This window comes from Hippocampus zosterae, chromosome 9 (genome assembly GCF_025434085.1).
Source record: "Hippocampus zosterae strain Florida chromosome 9, ASM2543408v3, whole genome shotgun sequence".
NCBI classification, from domain to species: Eukaryota; Metazoa; Chordata; class Actinopteri; order Syngnathiformes; family Syngnathidae; genus Hippocampus; species Hippocampus zosterae.
This window is the reverse complement of record NC_067459.1, coordinates 16807233-16828061: the sequence shown is the minus strand read 5'-3', so window position 1 is coordinate 16828061 and position 20829 is coordinate 16807233. Positions and strand designations below refer to the sequence as shown.

General features: G+C 41.3%; 2 long non-coding RNA genes across 4 annotated transcripts in view; one reads left to right on the top strand and one right to left on the bottom strand.

Annotated features, from left to right (window-relative positions):
- Positions 1 to 6652, top strand: part of LOC127608163 (uncharacterized) — a 17472-nt gene extending 10820 nt beyond the window's left edge. The window contains exon 3 of the long non-coding RNA XR_007964196.1: positions 5119 to 6652. This is a non-coding gene — a long non-coding RNA (uncharacterized LOC127608163). The remainder of the gene's footprint in view (positions 1 to 5118) is intronic.
- Positions 36 to 20829, bottom strand: LOC127608162 (uncharacterized). 3 transcript variants are annotated; one of them, XR_007964194.1, is made up of 4 exons: positions 20653 to 20829; positions 20173 to 20279; positions 19787 to 19850; positions 4976 to 5201 (listed from the first exon to the last, which is right to left on the bottom strand). It is a non-coding gene; the product is annotated as an uncharacterized LOC127608162 (long non-coding RNA). The 3 variants fall into 3 exon arrangements; XR_007964195.1 differs by lacking the exon at positions 4976 to 5201 and adding an exon at positions 36 to 1698 and having other exon boundaries at positions 20173 to 20829; XR_007964193.1 differs by having other exon boundaries at positions 20173 to 20829.

The following is a 20829-nucleotide window of genomic DNA, read 5'->3' as shown; positions in this document are numbered from 1 at the left end:
AGGATTGATTCGATGACTGCCGTGTAGAACTGTCGTGTGCACACATTTTGACCTCTCGGTTCCCACATGTGAAGTAAAACGCTTGCTGTGTGTGGCAGGTGGCACCCAACTTATGACTGCCATCTATAGGACTGGAGTGGAACATTATCAGCTTGTACGACAGTTTGAGTGAGACGGATTTGTTTTTCGACCTTCCCTTGTTGTTCTTATGGTGGTGTCCTCCTGTAAGGGAGCGGCAATGCCTGGAGCCAAATTGTTCTAATCGGATCACTGCGATATTGTATCATCGCAAGTATCAGACTGCTCTATGAACTGAGAACAATGGAGCAAATCTGTGCTCTATTAGATTTGGAATCTGTGGCCATGGCCTGTGTTTTCCAATATGTGTGCCTCTCTGGATGAGGATGAGGGACTCTTGTTCACAATAAATCCCGCACGGTGCGAGAAGAAAAAAAAAATCTGGAAAACAAAAACAATCATTGAGCAGAAACGCTCTGCATCAGCATGAATTCAGATTGCAAATGAACGTGCGTCTTCATATTCTAGGGTGGCAGTGGATTATGGGAGGACCTTGAACATCTCTCAGGTCACCCTTGCAGTGTCCTCACTGCAGCTTTCACACCAATACATACGGCACGTGTCGTATAGGTGACTCAGAGGTGTGAACGGAGGAGTGTTGAGGCGTGGAGGCCATGAAGGGCATGGCGGCTGCTAACCTTAATCCTTCAGATATGGGATCAATATAGCCTTGACTGTTATAGTCGATGCAACGTGACTTTATTTATACCCGGGGAAACCCTTTGTCTCATGAGCAACAAGTCTGTAGTTGTGATCCACTGGTGCATATTTGCTCACAAAGGGCATTTTAAGATGTTTTTGTCAGCAGTTGTTGGGAAATACAGGCGGTTGTTTGTGGTGAGAAGTGATTGCCAACTCTGCACTCCCTCCCCCATCTTGCTATATTTAAACTTGTTCTTATTAAGAGCAAACGTATCCTCTTAAGGTTTGGCTCGGGCTCTAATTCTTTTTTTTTTTTCATTCCCAAGTCCTTCGAAAAGTCTCTGTAGGTTGCTTCTTCAATTTGTCTCAAATGACCCAGGGGGAATGTTATGGTTTGCTCTGTTAAAACTTTTCCACCCCCCACCCCCCTCCCGTCTTTATTAAATGGTTCACCTCACGCTAACAGGGATGCGATGTCCCAGTTCCAAGACCTTGATGACTTTTTGGGGGCAAGACCTTCCTTCTAAAATTGAGGATACGGCAGAATAGAGATTTGAACGCTTCCATTGTTTCGTCTGCCATTTTGTATTATCTCATATCACAGCTTTTCTCTTCACACGCTTCCTTCCTCTTCCCGACAGCACAAACCAACTGGACATGTGCTGAAATGACTTTTCACAGTGTAAAGCTCACTCGATTACTGGCAAGGCCTGCGTCTGCCGCCTCAGCGTTCTCAGCGCGAGCCCTGTATTCTCCGAAACAAGGTCCCGATGTCCTCTTCCGCCAGCCAGCCCAGCGGCGTCCCACCCACAACCTGTTCTATTTTATCCCATCTTTGCATTGTTCTTACTGCCCTCCTTTATGTCTGATCCCTTTCTTGATCTCTGGGATTTTCCACCGCTTGACGTCGTGTTGGGCAGGAGGGTCAAGGTTATGCAACTCCAGGATTATTTCACTGGACAAATTGAGTCAGACAGGCTGAAACCAAAGAACATAGGCGCGGTTCAAACGCATTCCCACACAGTTGGTTAGAAGAGATCACACGCTTCGTCATTGCGGCAGCAGCTGAAAGACGCAGGATGAGTCCAGTAGCTGTTGGACGCTAACATGATCATCTTCAGATTTGTGAATTTTAACCCTTTCACGCACCCTGTAACCTGATAACATGATAAACTGTCCACTGTAGTAACAGCTGTCCCTGAAAGGGTTAAAGAAGATTCTCGCGTCTCAAGTCACCGTCCACATCTTTTAACAGTTTTTTTTTTTTAATCTGCCAACTCTCACAGTTACAATGCATATTTGGTATTTATAGCTTTCAATGGCAGAGAATGAGCTCATTTTTTAAAAAGATTTTATAATACACCCAAACTTTTTTCTTCCTTTTAGCTTGTGGGAACTATCACAATTTTACACCAAAATAAAATGTTCTCCATGTTTTGAAGTGCCTTGTTGCAGGATTTTGCACTTCTTGTGTACTGTAGTGTATCGGCACAGTGTCGCTCAAGTTTTGAACATGTATGACCATATCATGGTGCTTAGCCATTGGTAGCATAATGGTCCAAATACCGTAGCTGAGTTTTATACAGCTGGCGTGGGATCAATTCTCACTCATGTGTTCTTTATCATCACTCGGTGATTGACTGGCACAGATCATGGTGTTGCCCAGCTTTCGTCCTCTATTCAGCCATGACCTTGAATAGAGAAACTGCTTTTCGAGAAAACTCTTGTAAGAACGGTGTACACGCAATTGCTTGGGAGCTGATTTGCAAACGAGCATATTCTTATGCAGTTTCACCCTGCTTTTACACTGCTCATAGTCGAGGCACAGATGACTGGCACCGGCACGCTCCCCCCTCTGGCCCAGATCCCAAGCCCCTCAGGATTCCCAATAAAGCCCCTCTGTCACGAAGGACTGCCGGGTCTAGTTTCTCTTGGCAGCATAATGTGACCGAATGAGAGCAACAAATGACGGGAGGGGATTGGCTAGTGATGAGTGACTAAGTTTTCTCGCATTTGCACACACGCATTCATTGCACAAGAAATGCATTCTCCAAGTTAATATTTCATATTGTTTCCTGTAAAATCTTGTCATTTTATGAACACTTGGTTTACGCCCATCTGTTTGTGATGTAGCGTTTTGCTTCCTTTTATCATTGTGGGCATGAAATCATATTAAACAAAGTTGAGATGATTGGATGTCATGTGTCTTTGTGTTGCCAAGAGACACCAAAGAGTCACACACAAACAGACTGCAGAAAACATTTAAGATGGTGCCACAAACATGGTGCTAGAGGTGTGTAATATGGACCAAAATATACTGTATATCCCACTATAGTATTTTTCCTCAAAATTGCATCCAATCAATGTCTTTTCCCTTTTTACTTACAAAAGCATATTTTATATTGATCAAGGTAGACAGCAAATTGCAATGAAATAAAACTCAAATATCCAGTAGCTAAATAAATACCATTGAAAATACCTGATCTTTTTCTTCATAAACTTCACGTGTACGGCCAAACATATTCGATATTTTTATGTTGGTTATTGCAGTGAAGGGTAGCATGTCAACCCGCCTTTTTCCCAGCTTCTGTCCACATTTCAAAAACATGGATGGTAGCTTCAGTGGAAATTGTCCCTTGGTGCAAAATGTGAGTATGAATGGTTGTTTGTTCAAAGGGTTGCCGACGAATGGCTGGCAACCGGTCCAGGGTGTAATCCACTTTTCACCCAATGTCCCTTCCAGCTCACTTGCAACCCTAATGAGGAGAAAAGTGGAGAAACTAGATGAATGGGTTATCAAACACTCTCAGTTCTCTGTTGGTGTGAAGGTCAGTTTGAATGGTTGTTCAGCTATTTGTACCCTGCAAATGACTGCCGATCAGTCTGGTGCTAAGCAGGGCTAAGGAAAGTCTTGATCTGTTTATAATAACTGCACTGCTCTGTCATTAGTTAAATGCACATCACATGATGAATTGATGTCATGTTTAGAATGTAGGCTCGTGGGAGCCTTGATCAGTTTAGGCCTATTGAAAGTGGATTTTTGGCCAAATTCTTGTTGTGCGGCTTTTTTTGAAAAGGGGATGTGGTGGCACCCAACAACTACAAACATTGGAGCAATGCATGTAAACATATAATGTAACAATGCTCACGGGCACACACACACACACACACATATATATATATGTATGTATATAAATATATACACACGCACTGTATTATCCTCCTTGATATTACTGCAGTTTATTGAGGGTATGAGACTGCATGTACAGTATACACATATCCTGCCCCAAATGGTCAACTCACCAAAACAAGTAGCAGACAGTCTATTGAACTGAAGCAAAAATGTTACATTTCTTAACATTCTATTTGATTATGTAATTATTGTATGTTTGCACAAAGTACAATATTAAAGAGTGCAATTTGTTGTATTAAAACACGTTACTATCATTCGGGGTTTTTTTCTTGGTAAACTGGAACGGATTAATGGCATTTCCATTTATCCGAATGGGGAAAGATGATCTGAGATGTTTTTGGGTTTTGTTTTTTTTCTGTGTCACTGAATGAATTGAACTCGTACCTGAAGGTGCCTCTGTATCGTGAGGTTCCTGTGGAAAGTATCACTGCCATTTTGGAAATAGTCAGTCGGGTCACATTGCATTGCATAGTAAGTGGAGTGAACTGCAGCAAACGTCCTAGTCACATCCTCACCTAAATGACCTCGACTGCAGCCGCAACCACGCAGCAACAGAAGGCCATTGGAGCACAGTTGTCACACTCACAGATTGTCATTAACACTTTTCCTTTCACCTCCTCCACTTTCCCACCACAAATGTTGCAGTGTTTTTTTTTTTCTGTGAAGACATTGCAGCCACTAGACAACCAATAAACAGCACTTCTCAACAGTCTACTTGTAATGAACTAGCATCCTCTTAAAACATGATAAAGGAGGATGATAGAAGAGGTTTTAAGGGTAGATTGGCTCCATATTTTTATTTTGGACATCAGATACAGCCTAGTTTTGCATCCACACCTGTATTATTACTCCTGTAAGTCAATGGCGCCATTTAAACTAGATCTTTGCCAAGACCAACAAATTGTATACCTTCAAAGTGCACCTTTTTGTCATTAGGATTCATGCATTATTTACTGTGAAAGCAGAACAAAAGTAAAATATCAAAGCAACTTGCTCCTGGCAGGATGTTAATTTATCCTGCCTGGACATTCTGAAAAACAATGTTAAATGTGCTGGGGGGGGCAGTCAAGATTGAAAACATAAATGTGCAGCTGGGCCTTTCAACATCCACGCCCTACATATGTGCTGGTATTTTTCTACCAGATGTAAGGAGAAAGATGAGAGGCCATTCATAACTGTATTTGTTTTTCTTTTCTTTTTTTCAGCCTTCATCTTACCAGCTTCTCCCATCTTCGTCACCTTTTTTCATCACCATGAGCCCTAATACCGCAGCTTGGAAAATTCCACACTGCAGCAAAGAGACGGGTGGCAGAGGAGAGAGAAAGAGAGAGCGAGAGCAAAAAGAGAGACAGAGAGATGCAGGTAGGATGGGGGTGGGTGGGACAAGATGAGAATTTTTGAAAACGGTAAGCGATGATGTGAATGTATCGGGATGATGTAAAGAGAGAACTAGTGCGGTGCTTGTGCGGTGCTGAATACGACCATATAAAGAGGATGAGGACAAAGTAAAACTTAAGCCAAATATGACCCTTGATTATATTTCAACATAAAATTCATTTAAATAGCCCACAGCCATGTGCTAAAACGGGCACAAAAAGTAGGATGGCAAATTGCTGCAGGAAATAAGGTGCCCGGAACACAATGGACAGAGGGTGAGCTGCATTTTGAAATTGCACACAATGGGATGGAGGGGGAGACCGAGAGTGAGGGAGGGTGGAGTGATGTGGCTCTCTGGACGCACTTAAGCTCTGCAGAAACGTGCATCAATCATCACGTGCGTTGAGATTAAACAGAAAAGCACTGCAGTGCCCCAATACTGCTGCACCCCCACAAACGCAATCTGTGATGCTACAGCCTCATCCGCACTGTGAATCATGCCACAGCGACCACAGCATCACGTAGTGTGCACCTGCACAGTTCAATACAACATGCTGACTTGTGCCGCTCAAAATATTGGAAACGCCTCAGTGCATCTGGAATGTTCTATATCGACGCAATGTAAATGTCACAGATTGTGACCATATAAGGGGTACAGTGGATATTAAAAGTCTTCACCCCACTGTTCAACTGCCATGTTTTTTGTAATATAAACAAATGAGACCAAGATCATTTCAAAAATGTTCCCACCACACTGTTACTGTCAAATAAGCTGAATAACATGGCTTCTAATCTTTCAAGAGTGGAAAAATAAACAATAGAAATGAGGCGGGTGTACACACCCTCATCTAACTTGGATGTGGCTGTGTTCAGAATCAACCAACCACATTAATACTCAAGTTAAATGGGAGTCGACACCCGTCACCATTTAAGAGGCTTTTGATTAACCCCAAATAATTGTCAGATGTTCGAGCAGGCTTTTCGTTATTTGTTACGACGGCCACAGTTTCAGCTGAGGAAAAACAATTCTCTTGACGCTGCCACCATTATTCTTCATTTTAGGTCTGGTGGGCTTATGGTTGTGTTTGCGCAAAAAATACCTTTTGCAATTACGGCCAAAAAGTTCAACCTTTCCTCCATCCATACATAACACATTTTCATTTTTCACCTGAAATGTACTGTATTTGGGGTTAATCAGAGGCAATGGAAATGTCTTTTAACATGACTTTAATTGTAATTGGTTAATGCTACAAACAAACAAACAAATAAATAAATTAAAAGCCGCATCCCATTTATAAGAGTGTGCACACTTGTGCAACCACATTTTTTCAGCTGTTTTCTTTTAGCCTCTCCTCTACAAAAAATATAATATATATATATATATATATATATATATATATATATATATATATATATATATATATATATATATATATATATATATATATATATATATTAGTATTTGTCTGATTCTGTTATATAAGTGATAGATGACATTAATGGTGGAAAATATTTTCAAATGATCTAAAATTTGGTGTTTGAGCAGGGATGTGTAGACGTTTTCATTATCCACTCTATGTATATGACCTATTTACACCGAGCATGGATAAAATCGGACGTCACAACTAAAATCAATCCGCCTGCCTGCAGGTCATTTTCCACACACATTGATTCAAATAACAGGCTGTACTAATATGACATTGAGTGTCAGCGTATGCTGTCCTTTGCAAGCGGACGAATGGCCAGCTGATTGAGAGATGTGTGCGACCAACACTCATCATCTCCATTATATTCATGTTTACTGACTAAGACCAGGGTAGTCCAGTGGTTAGCACGTTGACTTCACAGTACAGAGGTATCGGGTTCAATTCCAGCTGTGGCCTCCCTGTGTGGAGTTTGCATGTTCTGCCCGGGCCTGCGTGGGTTTTGTCCGGGTACTCCGGTTTCCTCCCACATTCCAAAAATGTGTGTGGCAGGCTGATTGAACACACTAAATTGGCACTAGGTGTGAGTGTGAGCGCGCTTGGTTGTTCGTCTATGTGTGCCCTGTGATTGGCTGTCAACCGGTTCAGGGTGTCCCCCGCCTACTGCCCGAAGACGGCTAGAATAGGCTCCAGCACCCCCCGCGACCCTTGTGAGGATTAAGCGGTTCGGAAAATGGATGGATGGATGGATGGGTGGATGACTAAGACCTGTTCTTTTCATGATAATGTTAAGGTTAGTGTAGATAATAGTAGTGCTTTTTTTTCGAATTTGGAGATGATCAAACAAAATTGATGACTCACAGCAGGTCGATGGGGTCTTGAATGAAAAAGCAGCCCCAGAACATCAATCACACTACTTTATTCCGCACCTGTATTTGAATATGTTTGGATTGTGGCATTTTGTTTCAGGTTTTTTTCGATCTTTTGGCGGACTTCAGTTTGGATGACAAAGACCTGTTTGTCAGACAGGTTATAGTTATATGACTTCTTTAGTGAACAGTACTGGAGGTAATCGGGTATGGCTCTGGTCAGTGGAAATGAATGAAGCCTTCCTAAAAATGTTATTAGCTGTGGTGAATGAATGATTTAGCAGGTGGGGCAAGTACTTTTCCAAATACAACAAGATAGCTCTGAAAAGTTTAGTTTCACCCCCTTAATAAATAAAATCCATCCATGCATTTTCCTATCCACTTTATCCTAACAAGGGTCGCGGAGGGTGCTGGAGCCTATCCCACCGGTCTTCAGGCAGTGGGGGGGGGGGGTGGACACCCTGAACTGGCTGCCAGCCAATCGCAGGGCACCCAGGGATGAACGACCATCCGCGATCACACTCACACCTAGGATCAAGCTAGAGTGTTCAATCAGCCTGCCATGCATGTTTTTGGAATGTGGGAGGAAACCGGAGTACCTAAAGAAAACCCACGCAGGCCCAGGGAGAACATGCAAACTCCACTCCAGGAACGAACCCACGACCTCTGCACTGGACCACTGGGCCGCCTAAAATCCATCCATCCATTTTCAATACCACTTATCCTGAAGGAGGTTACGGGGATGGTTGCTGGAGCCTATCCCAGCTGACTTTGGGCACAAGGCAGACTGCACCCTGAACTGGTCGCCTGTCAGTCGCAGGGAACATAGAGGGACAAACTCTATCAATAAAAGGGAATCGAGCCCACACCAATGGGTGGATGGAGGCAAGGAAAAGGGGCTGCTGACATCTGACAGGAAATGGTGCTGACAACAATCAGCATTTTTTTTTTTAAACAATCAGCAACATCAGTCAGTTTCCTCATTCTCCAACATTGTGCACATTATATCATTGCATGTTGCATTGCATTTTATGGCCCTTCCATTTGCCTTTGTCTACCTGTGTGCTATTATCTTATTGGAAATGCTGCTGAACTGGCTAGTGAATTATTTACTCTTGGGTCGTGGTTTGAAATGTCAACAGCCAAGCTCTTCTTACAATGCAACTTTACACGTGTCATTCTCTATACCATGCTAAACCGCGAAAGGAAACCATCGTGCTTGCTACACAATTAGCGGCATTGTGTGTTCCTAATACCTGCAGTGTAACGTGTAGCCCCAGGGTTTCTCACGTTCCCTTCTGTTTCGAATACAAAGAGAGAAGCACACTGATCCAGCAACGTGGATTAGTGTTTACACTCAGCTACTTCAACAAAAGCTCTGATCCCTCACAAACTCTGTGACTTGAAATGTGTAACTAATAAACATGCAGTTCGGAATTCTTTGTAAAGTACTTCCAGGAACTCCACCTCAGTTTTTGGATCAGAAATAGACATTTGGGGAACAGTTTATCACTCCCAGCCCTTCATCATAACTCTTTAACTGTCAGCAACACCAGTGAAGCAATTTCTATTTTCTCCAACACAACAACATCCACCCTTTCATTTTCTGTACCGTCTATCCTAACTCGGGGTGAGAAGCCCTGAACTCTTCTGCAGCAAATCTCGGTGCACGTATTGATAAATCATCATTCGCAGTCGCATTAACACCTGTCGTGTGACGCCACAGACGTCTCCCCCTGTTCTGTAATCCAGCCCACCAAGCATTTACGTTCAGAACAGTTGACATGTTTACTGGATTAACTAAAATGTATTTATTTATTTATCCCATTAAATATTTGCGTTTATTAAAATAAATATACATGTATAGATATATGAATACATATTACCTTTGGCTCAATAACAATACAATTTGAATGAAATATGCGTTATTTTGCTGGCTACTTTTAAAACCCGGAAGTACGGCGGCGCCTGTTTCGCCAAAACTCCGCCTCTCACCGTGTGGTTGCCGCACCCCTTTCATGACGTCGTCCTAAAACCGGCAGCTGCGCGAACCGCTCACAAACCGTAAATAGTAATAGTTATATTGAGGGGCCTTATGTCCTCGACCTAGAGTCAAGTGGCAATCTTTATACAGCATTGATGTACTGTACTATTCATCCATGCGCACGGTAATGTGTGTCACAAATAATTTTGTTTTTTAAACAACAAAATACATTTGTCATATCGTGCTTGATAACGGGGCTAACGTTCGTGCATTTATGTGAATATTATGTCACTATGTAGCTCGCGGTTTGGTTTCCTTGCGGCTGTGGCCTCTTCTTGGATCGGGCGGGGCTGATGTTGAAGCAGGAATACTCTGAAATGGTGCAGAACACTCAACGCACATGAATTAGCATTTTAACATACCTAAAAGCTCAAAACTGTTGATTTTGCATGATGCGGACACTCTTACGACTTGACTAGAAAACGCAGCCATTTTAAAAATGTTCTCGTTCTTTTCTTAGAGCCTCAAAACTCAACAAAACAAAACAATATGGCAATTACCAGGTATATAATTTAGTTGTTTTGTTTTTAACAATAGTTATAATAATTGTAGCTAAAATCCATTCACACAGGTGCCGTGCCCTCTGATCAGGCTTTTATGTTCATGTAAGTTTGTTACCAGTCAAAAGACCTTTTCTTCATAGATGAATTGTTTTTGTGCCTATCTGATGTTCGGTAATATTTAGAAAACTTGGAGTGATCGTCTATGTTTTTGCCAGTGTAATTGAATCTTTCATTTGAGAACAGTCTGTACTCTGTGTCAGCATACATCTGTTATGTGCATGCTCTTGTTACGTAAGTGCGTGAACGTATACTGCTTTCTTATTCGCACACACAAAAAATATGCAAGCACAAGACCACACAGTCACACACTGAAAGCCACACACTTGGGGAAATTCGGAAAAACTGGACACAACAACACAAAACTATGTGGAGGGAGGAGCCTGCACTTTAACAGCAGGCCATGTTTACCCGATTTTTTCTTTTTTTTTTTCCCCTCCCGATAAGACAAAAAAATGAATTTGACGGTCAGCCAGCGGCGGTTACGGCATTCATGGCCACGACCTTTGTACATAAATAAAGATAATGTTTGCATTTTTTAGCTTGCCCGAGTCAGCATATTGTTTGTAATGAATATTTAATAGTTGTTGTGAGAGGAACTTGTGAGGTGGACTGACAAGTTCCTGCAGCTTTGTAGAAGCTGAGTGTTTCCATATGACCTGTTAACTTCTTGGATGCCTTTCAAATTTAAATACCTACCTGTTCGTTTTGGAATCCTTAGCATGCATGTGTATGCATGTGTTTGGGTGTGCATGAGAATCACAATATTATGGTTCTAGCTGCTGGCAATCCCAGGCGCCACGTGATGTCCTGTGCAGCACGTGGAGGCCGAAAGAAGATTGGCTTGTTTTGTTTTTTCCTTTTTTTTTTGTGTCTAGTCTGTCTGCTTGTCATATGCAAGTACCGTATATCATAGACTAGCCTCAGGATGGAAATGCAGTGCTTAAAGACAATCAGGATTGCTTTACATTGTTAAACGTGACTTGACTTGACTGTTCTTTTGCAAACGCATCTTAAATCATGGCTTTAAGTCCATGGCAGGACTACATTTATGAGAACAACATGAAATCAACTGGGGCCAGCAAGAAGTCCTTTTAACTCTTTATCCCTTTGGAAGAAAATTAAGTAGGTCATAAAGTTTGTTTTTCTTTTCCTATTCTAATCTCCACCCACCAAACTTTCCAGACATGCAGGATTCTTGTGTATATCGTGCCAGAATTGGACACGGTCCAACTTCAGCCTTAAAGTGGCACGCTATGCAAACAACTCCAGTCAAGTGGGATGGGTTGAATGCTGGAGGATGTTTTTTTTCTTTCTTTCTTTTCAGCTGTGTAGTTGTGCAGCGTGGAGGCTGACAATGACGGCCTGTCATTGAGTGATTATCCAGAGTACTGAATGTCCTTGCATATTTTTGACGTGCAAAATAAGATGGTGCTTCAGTCTGTTTCCGGAATATCCAGTCATTGCAGGACTAATATTTTGGATTGTGCTACGTTTGTGCAGTAAGAGGGGGTCTTTAGTATTTACAGCTTTTTTGCACATGTGCTATTTGCAGGGGGGGGGGGGGGGGAGTGATTCTAACATACTGACTGACTGGTTCTAACATACTGACCTTTGTTTACATTTAGTGGAACTGAGGTTACGAGGCCGCTTGCGTGATTTATGAGAAGTTGACATACAGTCCATATTTTGCCCATGTTTCCGCTTGTCTTTCTAAGTTTGTGTTTTTCTGCAATGTTGTCATGAGCAGTTGGAAGTTCATGTAAGTGTGACCTTTTTGCATACGTCTCAGCTGAGAAAATAAACTGCAGTCTATCCTGTCTAACTTGGCAGCGCACACTCTGGGTTGCTTGCCACTTAACTGCAAGGCATACACTTTAAAATATCCACACTCACATTCACACCTATGGGCACACCTAGTCTTGATTTAAACCAGCCTGCATTTTTATCTTATGCTGAAGATGATGTTGAATGTTTTCATCGTGAAAGCACATGAGCGGAAAACTTTCGTTAAAACAATGTTTCAAGATAATCATGCTTCCCGTTGGCAAAATTGAGATGAATAAGGATTTGAGAGCCTTAAACAGATTCAGGCATTTAGTGAATGACTGGAACATGTGTAATTGTGCACTTGTATTCAGTATGTTTGGTTGTCATGTGACAACAACAGTTCCTTCTGCCACACACTTCGGCCTTTGATTGTGACAGGATGTGTAGATGGGATGGTGAGCCAGACAGGATGTGGGGCAGATGCGGGGGGTGTGAGGGGCACCGCTGTCCAAGTTAAATATGACTTGGGCCAAAAGGTGCTAACAGAATGTAACCACCAAGAGTTTGAAGAAGTGGAATCTGGCCACACATCATACTGTAACAATCAGCATAGCTGTTGGAACTCATTTATTGTGCCTCTTTTCAATTCTCCTCACTCGTATCAGTATGGGGGAGTCGGTTTTGCACTTGATTCCGCAACGTCAACCTTAGCCGATGTGTGGTTATTTATTTATTTATCTGTTTGTTGTCAAATCGTAATATCATCAAATGTTACAGTGGTGAATCTGCTTGACCAGTGGTAGTTATTCCAGATGGTATGTTATAGTGCTTTGTAGAATACAATATTAATTAAACGCAACTAGGTATTTCCTGTCCAAAATGTTCAACATTTTGAAAATGTTCAAAATTTCATGACCGAATTTCAAAAACTCTTTGAGAATGTGTAGCGAATATCTTTGCGACCGTTTGTGATCTTTTGAACGAACCCCGGTGAAAAATCAACATTGGCTAGCTTAAAGAACCTTCGCCGCGCAGTGGAATATGGCCTTTTTGTATGAACGCTTGACTCCCTCAGGTCAGATGAAATGGAGTGTTTCGACCTTTTTACTCCCGTTCAGACTTAACTTTTGCTTTCATTTCACGACACAAAGTATCAATTCATGCACATGAAGGTAAAGGAGAGACGGTGCTTAATTTCCCCAACCAGCCCGCATCCTGTCCTTACTTTACACAGCCGTTCAAATATTGACTAAATCGTACCACGCTGCTGTCATAGCTACATGCTGTCCTCTCGAGACGGTTCCCATGGTGACGTGCCCGTGAAGATCCTGCATTGATCCACAATGTGAGGAAAGTGGGCCATCACACTAAGGGAGACACTGTTTACAAGTCGTTACACGTCTTTTTTACTTTAATACCAGCACGTGAGCGATGTTTCACATAAAAGCAAACTGTTCCACTCCCTGTGTGACTTTTTGGAATTGTTTTTTCTTGTATGCAGCTATTCCTGTTGAAAATTATTACATGCAGGGAGTGTGACATGTCTTTACAAACACAACTCATAGGAGGGGTCCTCCTTGAACTGAGCTAAAATGGGTCAGGGTCTTGTTGGTAGTTCCTGATAGCGTAGCATTCTCTCTCAACATCGCAATCATTTGTTGACAAGACATCAGCTACAGTCATCTCTGGCTCTCGGAAGGGGCTTTTATTTTTTGTCACGGGGGTGTGGGGGGCTAGTTTATGTTGGTGCTATGCAAAGGGCTATTGCATGCTCTCGGCTTTCATCTCACGTGATCTGCTTCACTTGTATTAAGTCGCCTATGTTGTTTCTTTCTGCGCTGTTACTGATTAAAAAATGTTGCACGTCACTCATACAATATTTTCAGCTCACAGAAATGAACACATGTACAATGTGTCAATATCTTACCACATCGGACAGCAGTTTCTGTTTCTGTTCACTGTGCAAAGACATGACTTAGTGGGTAATGAGCTCACGCCAAGCTTCCGGAATGCATGTGTGGAATGTGTCAGTGGACTTCAAGAATGTATTCTCAATGTGTGAGGCTGGTCAGGTGCTTCCCACCTCACCCACCAATGATGGCACGTGTAGGCTGAGTGCGACCTTGGAATGTGACTTGAGTATACTAAATTTAAAAGTACTGTGACGTTTCTTGCAAAGTATTTACATTTACTCGATTGTCCAATGCTGCGATTGCATTGTGAGGATAAGGGCGGGTTACTTACTTTCCGTGACAACTACGGATGGGCATTTGACTAAATTTCATTGATCACATATGGAGAAAATGAGCAATCATCTATTGATTTGTTACTCTGTAGGACCTAGTGTGAAATCATCAGTTTCAAATGCCCCAAAACATCCATCCACCTAGCCCACAAATGTTCATGGAATAAAACACAATTTGAATTTTTGTTTTGTGTTGTTTTCGACCAATGAGCATGTTGACATGAACATTGTCATGTGACACCAAGTCCATCAATTCTGTAGAAATACTGGAACGCTAGCTCGGCTAGCCTGTGGGCTAACTGGCTAGCTTGGGCATTGAATGATAAAGATGTCGCGGTGTGTCTTATCGTTACTAAGACGCGGCAAAGGGGACGGATCATCATATTCATTGATTTATAGTTACTGGCAAGGCAGCTTTATTTATATAACATTTCAAACACAAGGTGACACAATGTGCCTCACTTAATTAAACGTACCGGGTACAACAATGAAAAGCATTTACGAACAGACATTTAAAAGCATAGTAAAGAGATAGAAAGTAGCTTGCTAAAATTACTCAAAGAACATACGGTGCAAGAACTAGATTTTGGAAAATTGTAAAAAAGGCTTTAAAAGACTTTAATCATAGGTATTGGGAGGAAAAGCGGATTTAAAAGAATTTGCACTTTGGGGCCGATTTGTCTCATTTTGACAGCTTATTCAATTTGAGTGCGGCATAACAGCTCAATGCTGCTTCACTGTGCTTGCTGCATTTTCAGTTTTATGTTTCTCGGGAATACCCATTGCCTTGTTGTGGCGTAACTGTATATGACCTTACTCACGTTTTATGATTCGCAATATTTACTCTTCGAACATCCTCATTCTTATCTGTCAAATGACAGCTTACTATGTTGTTGGACAGGGTGCACACATCTATTGTCAAAACACTGAATTGACTACGAACTGGCCCATTTTGATACAAGAGCACCAGTCCAATTCTTGGAGTATTGCTTGAAATTATATTTGATTAACAAAAGGCTCATGTGGGTAGTTTGGTGAGAGCAAAATAAAAGAATTCTTGAGTAAAAAATGCTAATTCAAAGTTGTAAGGAAGTCTGCAGCGTGTGAATAGGGTGTTGATGCTGGCAGAGATACAGTATACACAGACAAGCTGGCGCTTTGATTGTACTAATACCGCTCATACTCAATATCTTCGACGAATCAAATGAGTCTTATTTCCGTCATAGACTAAAGGAATGATAAGAGGATGTGTGTTGGAGAACGTGGGAGTAAACAAGGCCGTCCTTGGCAAGGCATTTTGTGTCACCACTTCTCTGACATTCACTTTTAACACGACGAGCGTGCTAGAGTGGTACCTGGCCTCATTGGAATAGCGTATGGAACAATCCCTTTTCTCAAGCAAGCTATCATCACCCCGGGCCATGTTTCGCTTGCTCACGTGTTGGGGAGGGAGAGGGAGTGAGCATAGATCACAGAAAAATGGGATGTCCACTAAATGCAACAAAGCTGTGACTCCCCCACCCTTGAAATTCAATCCGTTGTTTGCGTAACTTGCACAGTTTCGCCTCTAAACTCTGTCCAATAAGTGTACTGTTTCTTTGGAGGAACAGAGGACAACAACAAAAGATTGTTGAAGTTGTTGAAGATGAAGTTGTGAAAAATGAAAACCGGTCCATTATGACCCATTTCAATAACTGAAGATTTAAGTCACAGCAAACATCAAACTTCATTGTATCTTTAAAAAGCAAAACTTTCTAAACAAATACTTTGGGTAACTGCAAAATTGTTGTAAGATGTCAGTGTTAGTCACCATAGTGTAAAAAGAAAGTGAAAGGAAAAAGTCCAAATTCAAAGGCCTCGGTTGTTGTTACATTTAGAATTCAACCAACTTTATTTATTTATATATTTTTTAGAAAAGTATGCCCGGAATATCGCACATAAACATTGATGTCATCAGACATGATTGAACGCATACCGTATTACAAGTTCAACCTATTATAACTTGGTTAAATTACATTTACACTTGCATGACAGATCTCTTACAGCATTGAACATTGGTCAACACCGACAGATTGTGCCTACAAAGTTCCATTTTGCTTCACCGTGATTTCATTCTGGTAAATATCGATGCTCATATTCACATGTCTGTAAATAGAGAGCATTGCAATGCTCGCATTGTTCTCCTTGTACTTTATGGCGTTATGTGACGATGAAGATGAAAATCCTGAAATCTTCTTCCAAGACCTACCGTGCTTGGAATTCCAAAATGTACAATGTGTGGGAAAAAGACTGTCTGAGATTGCATCACTGCCCTGAGTCACTGCTAGACTGAGGACTCGGTTGTATCGCTCGCGCTTATTGCCCGTGTGAAGGGACCCATGAGGCCAAAAAGACATCAGTGGACATGTCTATTCAGCCAATTTTGTAGTTAGTTTGGGAAAGACCATTTTCTCTGGCCCACAAGCTCCAGAGATGCACGCTTGTGTTTGGAGTGGAAGAACATGATAGCCTCAACGGCATCAAACTCAGACTGCCAGAAAGCCCTTCGCAGGCAAAGCAAGAGAGTAAAGTAAAGACTTGGCGTCCTGTTTAAGGGGCTGATCATTTAATCCCTTCTCTGTCTGGCTCTGGGATTCTTTCTTTCCATTCGTAATCCCAGTCCTGAACTGGAACATCAGAGATTAGTGTGATTAGACTGTAACCAGTGACACACTATTCTGACCTATTAGGTTGACTATCGCTCAAAAACAGCAGTTCAATTTGGTTCGTATTCCTGAAGCGTGGTGGGAGTGAAGGCCATTTTACTTTCAACAAGCGAAGCAGTACATATCCTAATGTTACTATACCATGAATGAGGGTACAACCACTGTCTTCATTATTAATGTATTGTTTTATCGGGGGGGTTTGTTGTATGATTTATTTTTGCTCCATGTACAGCACTTCGTATACAGCTGTGGCTGTTTTAAAACGCTCTATAAATAAAGTTGAGTGATCTTTAACAAGAATCCTTGTTATGTGGCAAATTGATGTGAAATTTGACACGTGTGAAACTAATGGGAACAGGATGACAAGTGCCGGCGGAATTCTTGGGAAGACCCAGCCCATGGTGTCAACGCGTTCAGAAGCGCTTTCAGGAAATGTCCCGGTTACATCACATCGGCTCCCCACATCTTAGCATCATGATGCTAAGTGGCTAACTATTAGCATGTCGAACACCACATATTTGAAAATAAAATGTTCCCTACATCTTAGCATCCTCAAGCTAAGTGGCGACATACGACAAACACCATCATTATTGTAAAATAAAATGTTATTTCAATATTTACATTTTTTTAGAACTGCTCCAGTCCAAAAATGTTGGCGGTAAGCATCAGGTGGAGGCGACCCACAGTTGTCGTTGGAGGTTTTTTCGCCTCCTGGTGTGTGGGGTCTCTCATATTTGAAAATTTGATGTGTTTAGAAACCTTTACATCTATGACAGTGAACTCAAAATGTATAACATGGATTTCCACAGAGGCATTTGTCTTCAGCAACCATCCTTTGCTGGTGGCTAGTGGAGTCAAGGTGCACTGAAGATGTTCAATACCTGACAAATCAATTCATGTTGTTTAACACATTCACATTTGAATTGTCTTATTCTGTATTTAATAGACTGAAGTGACCTTCAGTGACTGACTACCTCAACCATGCAAGCCATGTTATGACTAAAGACAAAAAACATTTAAAACAAAGCCACTGTTACACGCACCACCACCTGACAGCCACTGACACCTGACTCGATATGCTGACAATAATGTCATCCCCCAATGCATCGGTCAACAATTCCCACGCCCAGATCCAGAAATTCCCTTGCTTAGGGGAAGGTGTTGGGCAATGTGATGTTATTGGAAAGCCCCTATGTACAGGAGTGTCAAACTTGTTTTCAACGTGGACATCGTCATTAAGGTTTGCCTTTTGTTAAAAATGCAAACGCAAACAAAACTGCTTATATTTTCTGTAAACAGGGATGGAAAAAAGACAGCTGAATTTTTTTTAAGAAGCTCCATAATCAACCTTTTCTCATGCTGTATGTTGTGTGTTTAGGGGCAGCCCTAAATACTACTCCATAAAAATACATAATTGTCCCTGCATTACATTTTTATTATTTGATGGCTAGTTTTGAACAGAAGTCAAGTAGGCTTGTGGCAAGGTTTCGGTATATCTGGCCCAGGGGCCATGCGTTTGACACTTCCTCATAGGGCCTATGAGGAAGTTTACATACTGAACAGCAGTCCACCAGCTTGTGACCACACAAGAGCGTTTGATCAGCATGTCTAGGGTGAAACGGCTGACGTGGTGAGCCGGTACGGTAGCACTCTAACGGGGTCGTCAATTTGGACTTTGGATATCAATATAACATGAATTATGACATTAATGATAAGCGAATGTATGATAACTAAAAATAATCAACCTATCATGGACATACAATTCCCATGAGATGTTGGAGTGTTACAATGTGTACATGCTCTTCTCTTGTTAGTCCACCACAAGTGAGGGAGGGGGCTCTGTGGGAGGTAGCGGTTCATTTTTCCTGCTGGTGAGCTCAAGTGCAATGCACTGGGCAACATGCAAGCAAGCTAACATAATTACTGAAAATATGTCAAGTGGTCTGGATGTTGTTGTTTTTTTTTTTTACAAGCCGCTCCATTTGCCATTAAAATGTGTATTTTTAGATCCAATATCCCTACTGCACTGGTGGGCAATCATGGTTATTATTATCAGAAGCACTGACCTACTTACAGCCTAAATTCTTAGATTTTAAATTGTATTACCGGTAATTTATCCCAAACAGTCTATTCTCTTCAATTTGTAGCATTTCCGGTAGCGTATGTAATGGAAGATTTTTTTTTTGTCCTATCAGATGTCAGCTTCTTTCTATGCCAACTGGTGAAAGGACACTTTGATTCTCTCCTCTTTCATCTATAACTACTTTAAACAACAAAGCATGTGAAGGAAAAGTGGTTAAATTTGTACGACTGTCTGTGTTTTGTTATGTGTTGTATTTATTATTTTACTTATGTTAACTGTTTTGTTAAGCGCTTTGTTACAGCTGCAGCTGTTGTGAAAGCGCTATATAAATCAGCATGTATTGTATGTTATTTTAAATTCCTCCTTATCAGAGTTGAGTCCTAATGTGCTTCATTGACTGTGACGTTACCTTAGTCGCAGTTTGTGTAAATTGTGCTAATCAGAGTAGTTTTAATGTAAACTGAGAAATCCTACTTTGATTGTGACATTTAGCCACATTTGGCTCACCACTTTTATTTTTGTCTAGAGTTTATTGTTCGCCCGATCCATTTGTTTTTGCTAGCCCGAGAAAATTCTGCCTTGGTGCTGTTTCACCAATCCACCAGAACCAATAGTGATGTTTCACATCAATTTCACTGAGCAAATGGAGCCAGACAGTCATATGACCACACAAATTCTCCACAGCCCCACTGAAACTAAGTTTTCAAAGTGACTAATTTTCGTTCAGAGTGGCACAAAGGAGGAGACAATAGCATGAAACTTGTAGTTAGAAAAGGCAGAACGTTCCGGTCCTTACCTTCATGTTTACTTCACATACTTGTAAAACAAGCAGCTATAGTATGTCATGCTGTCATCAGCTTCTGCTGAAAAATGGGAAAACAATGACACTGAAATTAACTTGAAATTATTGATTTCGCTAAAGTGACATTGTTATACAAAATGTGATTTTGCACATTTCTATCTTGTATTTTGTATCATTAAGAAGTTACCCACCGGTTACTTAAGTACAGTACTTTCTTTTACAGAATATTTACATAGTTTTACTCAAGTCCTTATTTGGAGGAAGGACTACTTGTAAATTTACCCAGTGGGGGAAAGATAAAGGATATCTTAATTTACTTGAAAATTATTCTAAAGTACCACTACTCCTACATGAGCACAATTTATGGCTACTCTACCCACCTCTAATCCTTCAAGGGCCAGCGAGCATTTTACAATCCTCTGATTGTTTGGTCAGAGCAAAACTTGTTACATAGCCAACTCCAAGGCGAAAACACATCTGTAGCGATCTGCACATTAATAACATTCTATCCTTTTTTGGTTGGTTTTTGAATGGTTTCTTTTCATGTTTTTATGTTGATGAACAGCTCAAGATGATACACGTGTTGCCAATGCCACATTGGTGTTTTGCTCTGAATTGCATTATTGTATACAGTAATATATATTATTGATATATAATTGTGCAAGTATTAAGTGGCTCAAGTCTGGTAAATCCCCAGTAAAGGCTTAGGTACCAAATGCATAGCTGCCCACTGATATTGTGATTGTGAAAATATTTGTACTGTATTAAATTAATGCAAACCTCGAAAATTACTGGGCACTTTACATGTTCTTCCTGGGTTTGTTTTACTGCTCATTGACATTTGAAGACTAGATGCAAACCTTATACGCAAGATGCAGGTTATCACTGGGGCAATACGAGCGGAGAACCTGCAACCTAAGTAAACAGCAAGAAAAAAAAGACCTACAGTGTTGTGTTTTTGTCTTGTATTTTTCCTGTTCTCCCCTCCCCCTGTTATTTTTCTCTTTCTCTCTCCCCTCCTTTGTTTGCGTGATCCT